The following is a 15,604-nucleotide window of genomic DNA, read 5'->3' as shown; positions in this document are numbered from 1 at the left end:
TGGATTGATTAAATTTACTCAAGGATGTATGCCTTTTCTGACCTTGCATAGAGGACAAAGGGATATAAGGACCTAAGATGGATGGAAAGTATGATGGGGAAGGTTTATGCTTGGATTTTGATGGAGGGATACCAACGTCTTGAGAGTGAGTTGTGTAGACATGACCCTTAAGATCTTCTTTAACATGAAGGGATGCTTTCTTATGAAGGTCTACTCCTTTGCCTTTATGAATATCTTGACTTGTAGGATACTCTTTTCTTTAGGAAGAAGACGCGAGTCCATTATGAGGTGGATATGATATGAGAGAAATAATGAGATCTTGGAGTGGATCGGATTGCACCAAAGTGGAAGAACCCATTATGCATGTCGAGGGTTCATGAACATCTTGCACTGACATGTTAGAATCATGAGAGGGATTAGGATCATGAGAGGGGCTAGGATTGTATTGTGGACATGGTTCAATGACAGGCTCTTCAAGAGATGGAATGGGAGAAATAATGGGATCATCACAAGAAATGAGATCTTGGAGTGTATATGGAGCATTAGGACAAGGAGATGGAGGAACAAAAGGATCTTGTGGAGGATTTAAAGGAATAATTTGATCTTGACAAGGAGGAAGATCATTGGAATCCTCTTTAAAGGTTCTTTTCTCTTGACTTTTAATGGGATCATCGGCAAGGATGGAAAGGATATCTGGAATGTCAATGGGATTTGAAAGGACATTGTTTTCAAGAAATGGAAGGGGATCGTTTGGGATTGGATGAACTCGGATATCTTGATCTTGCTCAGGGAATGGAGTGTCAATAGGGCTTTGGATAGGATGGACAAGAATAGGGGAATCATCATGAGTTTCTGGGAAGATGAGATCCTGGTCAACAATTGAATGGGATGATAAGGTTTCGGGATCTTGATCTTGATTTTCTTTAGGACACATTTCTTCATGCTCTAAATTATCCTCTTGACATGGGGTTGGACTTTGGATATGCATGGAGGATTCTGACAATGAATCAATGTTTTGGCATGAAGGAAATACACTTTGAACATTTGTGATGGATTCTGGCAAGGAATCAGTGCTTGAACATGAGGAAGAGGGACTTCGAACGGGGTCCTCTAAAATAGGTAATGGCAATAAAGTGCATGGTGGCATTGGGTCTTGTATTTATGAAACATGACAAGGATGTGCATCATGAATTGGATTATCTTGGCAATCAATTATGGATAGCTCTTGGATAATTGCATCCTTGGGTGTATTGTTTGATGAGGACAATATAGAAGGTTCTTGTGAAACTTCTAAAGGTGTAGGGATAGATGCCACTGGAGAATCCATTTGTTTGTGGGGGGATGAGGCATTGCTAGACATAATTAAATTATCTTGATCTTCTTCAAAGAACTCACTTGGTAATTTCCTTAAGATCATTGCAATAAAGCCACCTTTCTTTCGAGGTTTTGACATGGTTGTATTTGGAATTTGGTCTTGGTTTGATGTAATGTTTTGATTTCGAACTAGATGTTGCTCAAATTGGTTTGACATGTTCAAAATTTGGCTTGGTGCATGTTGCAAGCTTTGTTTTTGAATGTTTTGTTGTGGTTGTTGACATTGATATGTTGATTGAACTTGTTAATATTCCACCATTGGTTGAACCATTTGTGGACATTGTATAGCTGGTTGGACATATTGTTGAAATTGGACCATTGGTTGTATTAGTTGAATATGTTGGACAATTGGTTGAACCATTGGTTGTGATGGTTGAAAATCTGATTGATAGTAAACACCTTCTTGTTCTTGTTGTGGAGGCACATAATGTTGAAATTGATGTTGTCTCCTTTCTTGAAATTGTTTCATCATCTCTATTTGGGAGAGGAGAGCTGGTATGTCTGATTGTTCAAGAAGAGATCTTACATCAATTGGCTCAATCTTTGGATTTCAACCTGGAAATTTTTGAAACATTTTGGACACTTGTGATCTATTCTTCTCAATGTTTTTCACTCTTTGTTCCAAAATCTCTTGTTCTTGAGCCAGCTTCTCCTCTAGTTTTTGTATTTGGACATTTACATCATCATGATAAGTTTGATCCAAGTTATGAGACATGTAGAGATTGGATTGACATGATTGATTTCTCAATTGTGATGACATGGCTTCATAAGAAGGTTGAGACCTCATTTCAACAAACATGTCACTATGCAATGCAACTATTTTTGGAATTTTTTTTTTTTCAAGGATGATGTATGATATGCAACTAAATGCAAACTAAATAGATGGAAATGCAATCTATGGCAAGAATGCAACCTATGTTTTTGTTCTTTTTCAAGATTTTGACAAACTCATGAATGCAATTCTAAAAATGAGACCCTTAGGAAATTGAAATGATGTCTAGACCTCAAAGGACAAAAGGACCAAGTGACAAAAGGACAAAATGACAATGTCTCCCCTATATGCTTGGATACTAAGCTAGGTTTGACCAAATGACAATAATGACATAAAGAGAAAAGGTTTGATAAGGTCTAGACCTCCTAACAATGACCTAGGGTTTATCAAAGATTTGGATTACTCAAGTATGACAAAACCTAGTTTTGACACTATATGCGAAGGGACAATTACTATGCAAGTGACCCTAATATGATATGATAATGACCTAAGCTTAATGAAGAAACCTAGGGTATGCAAATGCAAATGTATGACAATGTCAACCTAAGTTTGAATTATGAAATGGTATTACTCTAATGCAAGAGGACACATGCAAAATGGATGACCCTTATTGATATGCAAAGGAGTATGACTTAGGTGAAAACCTAACCTTGGTACTTGACAATGACTTTGCAACATGCAACCTAGGATGAACCTAAATCCAAGTGACATGAATGTTGAGACAAGATTTTGAACAATGTTTGACAACCATGTTTGAAGATGTTTTGAACCTTGTTGGATGAAATGTTCTTATGTTTAACCTTATTTTGAATCAATTTGCCTTGTTTTTGAAATGAGATGCAATTCAACTTTTGACAAGTAAAGAAGACAAGATATTTTAACATAGACTCAAGACAATCATGCTGATTCCCACATTTCTTATGGTAGGCAAGGACATTAGGTACTTGAGAGGTAGACTTGTTCTGGGATTCAAGGAGAATACATAGATTCTTGACCCCACGGGCTCCCCTCCATGACACTCACTTCTCAGGGCAGCCAAGCATTATTCCCCATGGAAATCTCCCCATGGCGAACTTAGTATCTCTTCCAAGTATCCGAACTTGTCCTTCTCAAGCAACTAGAAGGGTTTTTGGCCTCTAAAAACAAGGTGTTTAGTAAGGATTTCTGTTTAGCGTTACTCCTTGATGTCACACAAGCGTGATTGGGACATTAAGCCCATCAAGATACCAAACAAATGTAGTCACACAAGCATGATTTAGACCATGAGGTCCTACTTAGATGTTGATATGAGAAAGAGTTCAAGGGTCATCACTTCCCAAGTAACTGCAATTCCCACGTAACCCTTCCTTCAAAGCTTTCACTCATCGGGTATTTTTTTATAGTGAGTTAGAATGCCAAGGTATTCTAGCCGTACTCACTTTGGGTCATTCCCTTCTCACGATTATCACTTGCTTGCAAAAGCAAATGGTTGGGAAGGCAGGCCCTCTAAAGGTGACATACAATCAAAACAATGAGCATGGTATCGAAGATCTGGATTTCTGATCACCCTAAGAAGGATGAGAGAATACTCTCCTACTCCAATGTCACACTCAAAAATCAAAGCCAAAACACGTTCATTCCAACCTATTTAGAAATCATACTAGGTGCCTATAACATTAATGGCAAACACCAAGTTTAGTTGTTTCTCCAAGGCAACCTGCAAAACCCAAGTTAGAAGTTTGAGGTGTTTATTCTTTGACTATCGATTCTTCATAAAACATGTTAGTAGTTTCATTTGTTGTCTTTTCCATGTGTATGCCAAGATGCTGCACAGATAATTAGTACCAAAAACCAAAAAATAGAAAACAGAATGCAAAAACAAACAATTTTCAAGTAAAACACTGCATTTTTACCTCTGTTTTTGGACTTTGCATAGGCGCAGAACCCATGACACAAGTGCATAATGTCTCTAACACAAGCGTAGAATGCTTAACACAGGCGCAAGTTGTCTTACACAGGCGCAGAACTCCCTAGAAAACCCTGCACTGCCCTTTTTTTTGGTTTTTTGACTTGCAAATCAACTCAAAAGCACTCAAAAACACAGTAAAGGGGTTAGATGGTTAGTGTTCATGTCGGGTTCACCAATTAATGTAGCTAGGAAATCGGAAATCATCACAAACAATATAAAAACTAATCTAACTCAATCATGAAAGCTCAAATGTAATGATCTATCCTAAACACACTCAATAAAGACATAAAGACAAAACATTCAAAACTAAATACTATGCAAACCAAACATAAATATGAATGCTTCCTTCATGCGGCTCCATTATTCTTCTTTCCTCTCCAAATAGCCTTTGTTTGTGGATCTCACCTTCAAGTGCATACACATGAGATGAAAGCAAATAGACAAGATTATGGCGCAAGAGTACTCGAAATGTGATTGTTTTGACAAAGTGATTATTTCGACAAAGTAATTACTCCTGATTGAAGAAAAATCATCCAATTTATAGAAAAATTGGAGAAAAGATCAAATTAGCATGAAATGGATATTAGAAGCAACTGATTTCAAAATGGGAAAAATGAGTGGAAAGAAGAAGGTTATGACACCTTCTATGTCATGAATTATGACATATTTCCAATGCAAAGATTAGAGGACTAGAGGCTTATGACATCTTGCTATGTCAAGAGTATGACGCATGAGAAATTCATGCTTCCACCGAAGCACAAAAATAGGGAGAACTAGAGACAAATTAATTAGGTGGAAATTAAATTTGACAAATTAGAAAATAGGTGGAAATTAGGAATTAGGAAATTTAGAAAATTAGAAATTAGGAAATTAAGAATTAGAAATGATGAAATTAGGAATTTAGTGAATTAATTAATAATTTCTCATTTATTAATAATTCACAAAGAGGGAATTTTAGGAAATTAGGTAAATTAATTAATAATTTGTCATTTATTAATTAATTCACAAAAAGAGGAATAATTAGTTAGCCAATTAAATTAAACATTTAATTGTGACACGAAGACCTAGGATAAATAAATAAATTATTTAACCTAGAGGAAGAAAATGGAGAGAAAATGACAAACAAGGTTAAATGTATAAATCATAAAACCCTAGAAGATAAATTAGAAATGCAAGGATGACAATTAGGTCTTGATGTAAAATTGACTTGATGTCGATTCGATCATGATTTTGAATTGATAAATGATCAATGTGATAAATGATTTGATTGATAAATGTGCCAATTGACGAGAAACAATGACTAATTGATTCAAATTGACATAATTGAGACAGACAACGGTTGATGGCAAATTGATCGCAAAATGACAAAATTGAAAATGACTATGATCGATGACAAGATGACAAGATGACAACGATCGATGACAAATCGATCGCAAGATGACAAGATTGATAAGAGGACAAAACCCTAATTAGGATTAACGATGTCCAAAATGATGACAAATGAGCACGCACATTGATGTGATCAAAATCATGACTGGATAGTGTTGTCGACAAGACCAAATTTGAGAGCGAGATGATTGAAGAATGTAGAAGAATGAATCGACACTCGCAAATGATAAAAACCAAGTGCGCAACATGGAAGAAATGTTAATGCGACGCAAAAACCTAAAATGAGGCAATGCGCAAATGTTAAAGTATAACTTCACAAGCGTTGACCATTTTTAGGTGTCTACAATGTCAAAGGGGGAGGTATAGGTGAAAAAAGTTTAGGAGATATGGAGGTATGGAGTATTTCATTTATATCATGGTCACAAATGGATATTCAGCTCAGGGGGAGCAGTCTTAGGATGAAACCGATAGATGGAAACCATTATCATTTTTCACATGAGTGTTACCATCAATGCCAAAGGGGGAGGTTGTTGGCAATTGACACTCATTTGATTGGTTGCAATATATTGTCATTGATGGCAACATGTTTCGGCTTTCATATTTTGGTTTGGTTATTTACTAATAGACACTTCACTGGCATTGGCACTAACAGCGACAGATATCTTCATCGGCTGGAAGGAAGTTTGTTCTTACCAGCATTGTAGGCCGACATGGTTCACATTCAGGATACCGATATAGGAGGCCGACATCATTTGGGAGATCTGACATCAGAAATTGATTTTGATATTTATGTATTTATGTTATTGAGCCGACATGTATATTCATTTTGTAATTATCTATGTAAGTCGACATAAGGCATGAAGGATTGTAAGGGTATATATGTCAGTTGATTAGATCATTTTTTGGAGTGTAAGGTTGTGAGATACATGAGAGATATAATTGTAATGAGGAATGTGAAGATTATGTGAGAGGTTATTTTGGTAAGGGTTTAGGGTTTCAGAACCAGAACAGACAGAGATTAATTAGAACTATATTTAGGCACAGAAGATGCTATCATTGCAGTTCACTCATTTCTCTGACTTGTAGTTTGGATTTGTATGTAGTCAGTGAGACTCCTTTTGTGATGAGTAGTGTTCTCTAGGCTGTAAACCCTCCTGCAAATGTAGGCCGCAATATTGTGTAATATCTTTTCATATGGCTAGTGGATTGATATGGCGGGTCACAAATCCCATCGTGGTTTTTCCTCTTTGATATTTTCCATGTATAATTCTCTTTGTTATGGTATTCATTTGTGTGATTGGATTATTAATTTCTTTACTTCTTTGAATATTATATGTACCAGTATACAAGTTGGTGAAGGTATGTTTTAATAAGGTTAAAATTGATCATTCCGGTAAAACATTGATTCAGCCCCCATCTCAGTGTTCTTGGATTCCAACAAAGATAAACTAATAGGAGATTAGATCTGATTGATTAGTATATAGGTGTACCCGTGTTGGTCTGGTAGAGCCATAAGTGCAGGGAATAATAACTATATTGGTTCATTCTCTTCGTTGGCCAGAATTGATTGTTGAACCTGAGTATAAGGCTTGGCATACCTTTAGGGTTCGGCAACCTACAATTTTGAGCTCCAACACAATGCACATTGGTTCAAAATAGAAAGGGGTGATACCCCTAACTTCTGTCAGAGATACTCAAAAGTATCTTTTCACAATGCCTTAGTGAATATATCTATAATCTTCTCTTTTGTAGGTACATAATCAAGTTTGACTTCATTTCCAACACTTTTTCCCTCAAGAAGTGGTACCGAATGGATATATGCTTTGTTATGGAATGGTGTATTGGATTCTTTAAAAATATTTATTGCACTAGTATTATCACACAACTTATATGTGCATTGGGCTTCTCTGAGGAGTCTATTGATCCACACAAAAAATCACTATAAAGGCATATAATGATGAGGAAAGATCATCCAAAGGAACCGTACTGTTGCCAATTCAAGTGGGACCGATACAAAAGGATACTATGTGCCAGGTCTTAGACATAGACCTCACATACAATATCTTGTTAGGTCGACCTTGGATACATGAAATGCAAGCGGTACCCTCCACTTATCAGCCAAGAAAGAATGTTCCTCCACTTGTACTTTTTATGTCATCAACACTTTCGGCCCAATCTACATCTGTATAAGTTGTCAAGGTAAAATTTGAGCTCCTAGGATACCACAAACCTTACTCATTTGTGCCTTTAAGATATCTAAAAATTCTCTTCATTGCTACAACATGTGATTCTTTAAGTTCTTGTTGAAATCTGGTTGCCAAACATATTGTATACATTATACCTGGTTTGGTAGCAGGAAAATATAATAGTCCTCCAATCATTGATCTATGCCGACTTGCATCTGCGTTAGGAGATTTATCATCTTTGGTTAACTTACATCCAGTGGTCATAGGTGTACACACCAACTTGGAATTATCCAACCCAAACTTATTTAACAAATCTTTGATGTACTTAGATTGAGAAATGAAAATTCCTTTATCATTTTAATTAACCTGGAAACCAAAAAAAAAATTTAACTCACCAATCATGAACATCTCAAATTATTTTTATATTTCACTAGCAAATCTTTTGCACATACATTCATTTCCTACAAAGGTTATATCATCAACATATACTACCATAATTAGGATCTTACCTGAATCAGTCTTGAAGTATAAATTACTATCTGTTGATCCCTTCTGAAATCCTTGATCAATTAGGTACTTGTCTAGTCTTCCATTCCAGGCTCTAGGGGCTTCTTTCAGTCCATACAAAACCTTTTTCAATCTGCAAACAATGTTTGGATCATCTCTCAACCCAAAACCTTTTGGTTGTTCAATGTAAACTTCTTCTTTCAATTCTCCATTCAAGAATGCTGATTTTACATCCATCTGATAAACCTTCAAGTCCTTGAATGCTAGAAATGCCAAGAACATTTAGATTGCCTCCATTCGAGCAACCAGGGTATAAGTCTCCTCAAAGTCAATGGCTTCAATCTAAGTATATCCTTTGCAAACTAACCTTGCCTTGATTCTTACATCTTTTCCATCTTCATATAGCTTATTTCAGAATACCCATTTAGTTCCAATCACATTCTTGTCTTCCGGTCTATTGACCAATTCCCATGTCTAATTTTTATCAATTTGATCCAACTCTTCTTTCATTTCCTTCATCTAATTTTGATCATTACAAGCTTCTTCTACCTTCTTAGGCTTAGTTTCAGAAATTAAACATGACAAGACTTGCTCTTGAGCTATTTTGCTTCTTGTGATGATATCTTTGCTCTTATCTCCAGTAATCTGATCCTCTGAATGTTTCCTCTAAACATACTTTGGGGTTTTGGATGTAGATGCTGGAGCATCTTGATCATTATTTTCTTCACTTCTTCTTTCTTCTTCCTTTTTCCTTTCTTCTAACTCATCAAAATCAATATCCTATTGTAATTTCTGAGTCTTTTGAAGTACTTTCATCAACTCTCACATTTTCACTTTCAACAATCTTATGTAGTCTCTTGTTTTAACATCAACATGCCTTGCTCTTTGTTGAATAACCCAAGAATATGCCTTCATCTACTATGCTATCAAATTTTCCAACATTATCCTCATCTCTTCAGATATAGAACTTTCTTCCAAATACTTTGAAATATTTCAATGTTAGAGATCTACCATACCAAAGTTCATAAGATGTCTTCCCATATTTCGGGCAGTATAAAATTATATTAAGAGTGTATGTCATTGTATGAATTTATTCTCTCCAATAGAATTCTATTAATTCTGTTCATTTTGTCATATTCCTTGTTGCCTCTTGTATAGTTTGGTTCATCCTTTCAACTACACATTCTACTATGGTGTCGAGGGGGCAGATATCTGCCTTGTAATGCCATGTTTCTCACAAAAATCATTGAACTTATCGAAAGTAAATTCTCCTCCCCTGTCAAACCTTAAGCATTTGATTTTTATATCAACATCATTGTCAAGTTTTTCCTTGAATATCTTGAACTTCTCTAATGCCTTAGGATTCTCTCTTAAAAATGCAACCCAAGTCATCCTAGAATAATCATCAGTTAGTAACATGAAATACATTTCATCTTACAAGATCCTTGTTTTGGTCAGGCCACATAGATCTATGTGAACCAAATCCATTAATCCGGTGGATGAGTATTCCTTTCCTTTGAATGTGGTCCTTGTCTTCTTTCCCACTTGACATTCTTTGTAGATGTTGTTCTCCAGTTTAGTCAATCTTGATAAATCCCTCACTACACTCTTTGAATTGATTTGTACCAAGTTGTCAAAGTGGATGTCACACATCCTCTAGTACCATAGCCAACTATAATAAAATTATGATATTAAGTAGTATTTTGTAGCTCCTTCCAACTAATACATATTTTAATTTGTCCTTCTAGCTACAATAACCATTTTGGGCTCCTTCGAGATCTCACATTCATTATCCCGAAAAACAAAATTATATCCATTTTTGCATATCTATCTAATGCTCAAAAGATTATGATGTAAACCCTTCACATAATAAACATTGCCAGTGTTATGCTTTCCTTCAAAAGTATTTGAACCAATTCCAACAATTTATGTTGTCTGGTCATCTCCAAATCTAATGGAGCCTCCATCACACTTTTCAAGTTTTATGAACTTACTCGTATCACCAATCATATGATTGGAGCATCTGCTATCAATCAACCATTCATTCTTATCTCTTCTTGGATGAAATGCATTAGCAACAATCTTAGAAATATCAAACTTAGGAACATCCATTTCAACTAGAAATAAATAGTCACCATCCTCATAGTCAGATTCATCATTTGAAATTCCAACATCATCCTTAACATAATAGGCTTTCTTGTTGAAATTTCCTTTATTTTCCCTAAACTTTTGTCTATCTCCCTTTTCTAGACATCTAGTAGCAATATGACCAATCTTTCCACATCTAAAACATTTAAAGGGTAACATACCTTTGTACTTGTCAGTGCCTTTCTTTAGTTTTCTCACAAAGTTTGCTTCCAATTCAAATAGGCTCTCTTCATCATCCCGACCATCTTCAAATTCTTTGAATGTTATCTCTGATTTGTCTTTCTCCTTTCCAAACTTTCTTACTTCAAGTGTAGTCAAGGTACCAAATAGTTGTTCTCTACTGAACCTATACAAATCATAGTTTTCTTCAATAACGTAGTTCTTATCACTATAGCTCACTGCTAATGTCATCAAGATTTTTTCAATCACATCTTCATCACAAAAAGTTCCTCTGAGTTCTTTGATTTCATTCATGACATTGTCAACCTTCTCAAAATATCTTACAGTGTCTTCTCCTTCATCCATCTTTAGGTTCTCATATCTATGCTTAGTTGTTAGCCTCTTTGTCAACTTATCTCTCATTTCCTTCATAGATATCTTTCATCTTTTTCCAGACCTCATAAGCAGTATTCAAAGAAATAACCTTTGTTAATTCAGTATTTGATAATATAGTAAAGATAGCATACCTTTCTTTTCCATTCTCTTCATAGGCCTGAATCTCATCCGGAGTAGTAAGTCCATTCACCAATTAAATATACTTCTCCACAACCTTCCAATTGTTCTAATCTAGAGAAACCAGGTAATCTCTCATCTTCAATTTTTAGAAACTATAATCAAATCCTTCAAAAATAGGAATAGATAACTTGTGTGACATTGGATCAAGATCTACCTGAAGCGGTTAAGCTCTATATCAAGGAACCAAAGCTCTGATACCAATTGTACAATATGTGGGCAACTGAGAGGGGGGGTGAATCAAGTGACAATAAAATTTTCTTTAAACTTTCATTCATAGATCCAAAAAAATTAACAAAATTAATTAAAATAGATAAAGCATGAAAGCATATGCACATAACAGATCAGACACAAGAAACACCATAATTTACGTGGAAAACCGAAGAAGGGAAAAACCATGGAGAATGCTAATTCTCAATATAAAAACACTAGTTAAGGTGATTTTTTATAAAGGATGGCTCACTGACAAGATGCTCATTGTGGGTTGGTTCACTGACGAAGAAGAAAGAAAGATAAAGAGAATCCACCACTGAAACACAGTCTACACAATTGGAACTACTTTCGGTAACAATCCACAACACAACTATAACACTTCAATTGGATTCTTTCAATCTCACACATCTTCAACACAAAAACCCACTACACAACTCATCCAGATCATACTCCTATATATTGTCTCCAGAAAAAAAAACAATATTCTTCATTGTCGGCTAAGACAAAGATCCAAAATAGGTCACCACTAAACATTCTAGTGGTGGGAAGGAATGAGAAGTGGACCAAAACATAACGTTCCTCATCGAACACATCAAGACACTACTTACATCACCAGAGCCAAAGCCAAAATATTATTTGCACACTATACACCTGTTGTTACACAAATTCAAAGTCCGCACCCAAAAACCTTGACTTTTAGACCAATCCGAACCCAAGAATAACACTAAATAACACAAGCAAAACATGTTTGAAAAGCCAAAACATCTGGGAAATCCGAGAAACCCCTCAACCGCTTAACACCATCTCATACATACGTTGTTTCTCAATATACCACATATGGACCTAATTAGTACCACATGATTTGACATCGACAACATATCATATAATTCTAGCAAGCCTATAAGGAATTTACCTTTTTCCTTTTCTCTCCATCTTTGTCTCAAAAAATCAATTCACTTGCCCATAGAGCTCAATTCTTCTTAATCTGTTTCAATCTTTGCTTGATATTTCACCATAACAATAGACCATGAAATAAAATATCTGTAAACCTTGCTGAACTATTGGTAGAATCTCTCATCTCATTTATGGATTTTGATAGTCTTCATAGAATTTTCACATTTTTCCAACATTTTATGCATGTTATTAGCTCCTTCTAAATCTTTTTCTTCTTATTCTGCAACCTCCTATTCTTCTTTAACTATAGGGGTTTCCAAATCACCCAACTCAATGACTTCTTGTTTTTGTACTTTCTGCTTTTTCTTAGGCTCTAGAGAAATGGAGGACACAATCTCTTTCTATTTTCTCTTTCTGGATGCCAGACTCTCTTTGTTGGCTTGATGATGATTGTAATGATTAAACTTCATCATATGTTGCCATTGATGAAACACATACACACACATATGTTCATATTGTCTATCGGTGTGACTTCAAAGTTGTTTTTACTACAACCAGTGTTCTAGCGGTTTATATCCAACCGGTACATGGTGACAACCGGTATCTAAATATGGAGATAACCAATGGATTTGCATAGCTTGACATCAACATGAGGATCCAGCGAAGATTATCATAGGAGCGTCAAGGATAAACGGTTTATATATTTAACTCCAAATGGTATTGATTGTTCCAATTGGTATTCATTGATTATGTGACGAGTTATCACAAACCGTGATGAGTTATCCTTATCGACAAGATTTGGTGGTATTTTTGTGATAAGTTATGATCACTTGACCAAATACACTACACCTAGGTAATTGTGTTATGATTTCTAGAGGCCGACATGAAATCTAAATGTCTATATATTGACATCACAATGAAATATTTTGTATGAGAGAAAGTGATATGCTATGTGTAGAGGAAGAAGTGTTAAGTCACAGAGTATGTTGGTAAAGAAGTGTTAAGTGCATAGAAGAGGATCCATACAAGCAATTTGTGCTACTACTAGATCACATCACCAATTGTTTTCTAATCACTGCAATAGTCAAATCCCCTAACCAAGTAAGCTCTAACAAGATTCATTGTTCAAATCCTCTAACTAGGTGATCCATTAGTTTGGATTCAGAAATCCTCCACCGAGGTTACTCCTTATAGGGTACTACCTTTTACAAGGTATAGATTTTAACTAAGCTTTGGGGTCTTTAACAAGATTCGCTCCTAGTAGAGCATTTTGTAGACCCTAATCGGTCAATTATCTATCACTGCAAATAGTTAACTTGTGAGTCCATCTCACCGTTGTTTTTACCTATTTGGGTTTTCCACGTATAAACACTTGTGTTATGGTGGATGTTTTACTTATTGTTGATGTTGTTATATCATTTTTTATTATATGCATATTGTTTAACAAACTTGTTAAGTTTATCTACCAGTCAATGTTTAAAGTAGTACTATTCTTGGTGTCACTGATTCACCCCCCCTCTCAGTGCTTTACAAGTCCATCAATATTGTTATCAGAACCTAACTTCTTTAAAGCCTAATCACTTGGAAGGGAACCCTAAAGCTACCAAGGGGGATATGAGCTACTTTGAGATGGCTAGAGAGCTTGAGGCTAGTAGGAATGAGCTTGAAACCCTAAGGGTGAAACTAAGAGCTTCTCAAGTCAAAAGAAGATAGCTAACTCAACTATTAGAAATATCTGATAATAGTTCTTCAGATGAGGCCAATATTGATGCTTTAGCTGAGGAAAATGAAAAACTAAACAATGAAAAGATAAATCTAAGGAGAGAGCTAGAAGGTCTTACTATCTGCATGAGTCAGGAACTGGAAGCCAAGAGAATTGCTGAAGATCTCACCAAAGAAAGAGATCATGAGATTTCCAAGATCAAGTGAGAGAATGCTACCTTACATGAGCATTTGAATGCAGAAAGAGAAGAAAAAGAGAACCTACGGTTAGATCTTGAATTAGCATCATCTTTGATAGAGAACCTGTCAAAACATAATGAAGATCTGACCAGATAGCTCACTGAAGCAAATGGGAAATTGGAAAAGTTCAACAAAAGTTCTACCTTTCTAGAAGAGAAAATTCACTCATAAAGGATGAATGGTGATACTTCTAGACTTAGTTTTCACACATCTAAAAAAGGTGAATCCTCTGGTACCAAGAGCAACACCCTTAAGAATAAATCTGCTCCTAAGGTAAAAAATCCTACCATTAAGAAGGTCTTTAAACCTATTTGTTTTGTTTGCCATAAACCTAGTCACACTGCAAATGTTTGTAGAGACAAACCTAACAGAAATGCAAGCTACAATACTAACACTAGGTATGTGTCTAAGAAATTTTAAGGTCATTGCTTCACATGTAAAATGTATGGACATAGATTAGTTGACTACAAATATGGAGTGAATAATCTTGTACCACATATTCATTCAATACCAAATGGCATATGGATGAGAAATTTTGACAACCAGGTCAACAGGAACTGGTAAAGACCCTACGACAACCGGTTTAGTCCATTTGAGATGGAAAAGGTAACAAATGTCATTTGCACCATCTGCAACAACTTTGGTCATGTGGCTATGAATTATAGAAGAAGAACTGGGAGAGTTAATGCAGGACCTTGGACATCATCTGTTATGGCCTTCTATCACTGTCATAAACAAGAACACATGGCAAAATTTTGTAGATCCAGAAAGAGCAAACTAGTCAATCCTTATTAGGATCAAAAAGGAAAGCAGAAAGTTAATGTTGAAGAAACCAGAGAAGAAATGAATCAAATGTGGAAGAAGAAGAGTGATGAATCACCTAGAGAAGAAATTTTTCCTTCACCAAGTGTGGAGATCCTGCACCGGTGAACTAAGCTTTTTCATATGGATAAGGGGAATGGTGCAAGAGCACCTAGTTTTGAGTCTAGTTTCTTCATTTTGGTGTGTTTGTTCATAGTTTGGTTTGGAGTGGTGAATAATAATATTCTCTTAGGTCTTCATATGTTTTTGTAATGCTTTGGTAGGTTGATTGTCCTTAGGACAATGCATTTGCTCAATTTTGGCTTATAAGCCTTTGTAAGCCTAAAATGGCAAAATTTTGCATTTTGATAAAAAATGCCTTGAATAGCCTTGTTTAGAATTGGGAAATGTTAATGTAATGTTTTTTAGTCATCCTAGATGGTTTGGAGGAGAAAACAAAGCATGTAAGGAAAAAATACACTTTTTGGCAAAATTTGTCAAAGTTGCTTGACAAGTTTTTGCAACGTTGAGCAACTTTTTGCATTTTTGAGCAAAGGGCTGGTTAGGAAACTAATGGAGAGTTAGTTAGGACAAAAAAGGAATATAAAATCCCTGAGAATAAATGTAATGAATTTTTTGAACGCCTGGAGTTGATTGGAATACAATTTCAGACCATTT

The sequence above is a fragment of the Cryptomeria japonica genome, chromosome 6 (assembly GCF_030272615.1).
Source record: "Cryptomeria japonica chromosome 6, Sugi_1.0, whole genome shotgun sequence".
In the NCBI taxonomy this organism is placed as follows: Eukaryota; Viridiplantae; Streptophyta; class Pinopsida; order Cupressales; family Cupressaceae; genus Cryptomeria; species Cryptomeria japonica.
The sequence above is the reverse complement of the archived record's forward strand: the minus strand, read 5'-3'. Positions refer to the sequence as shown.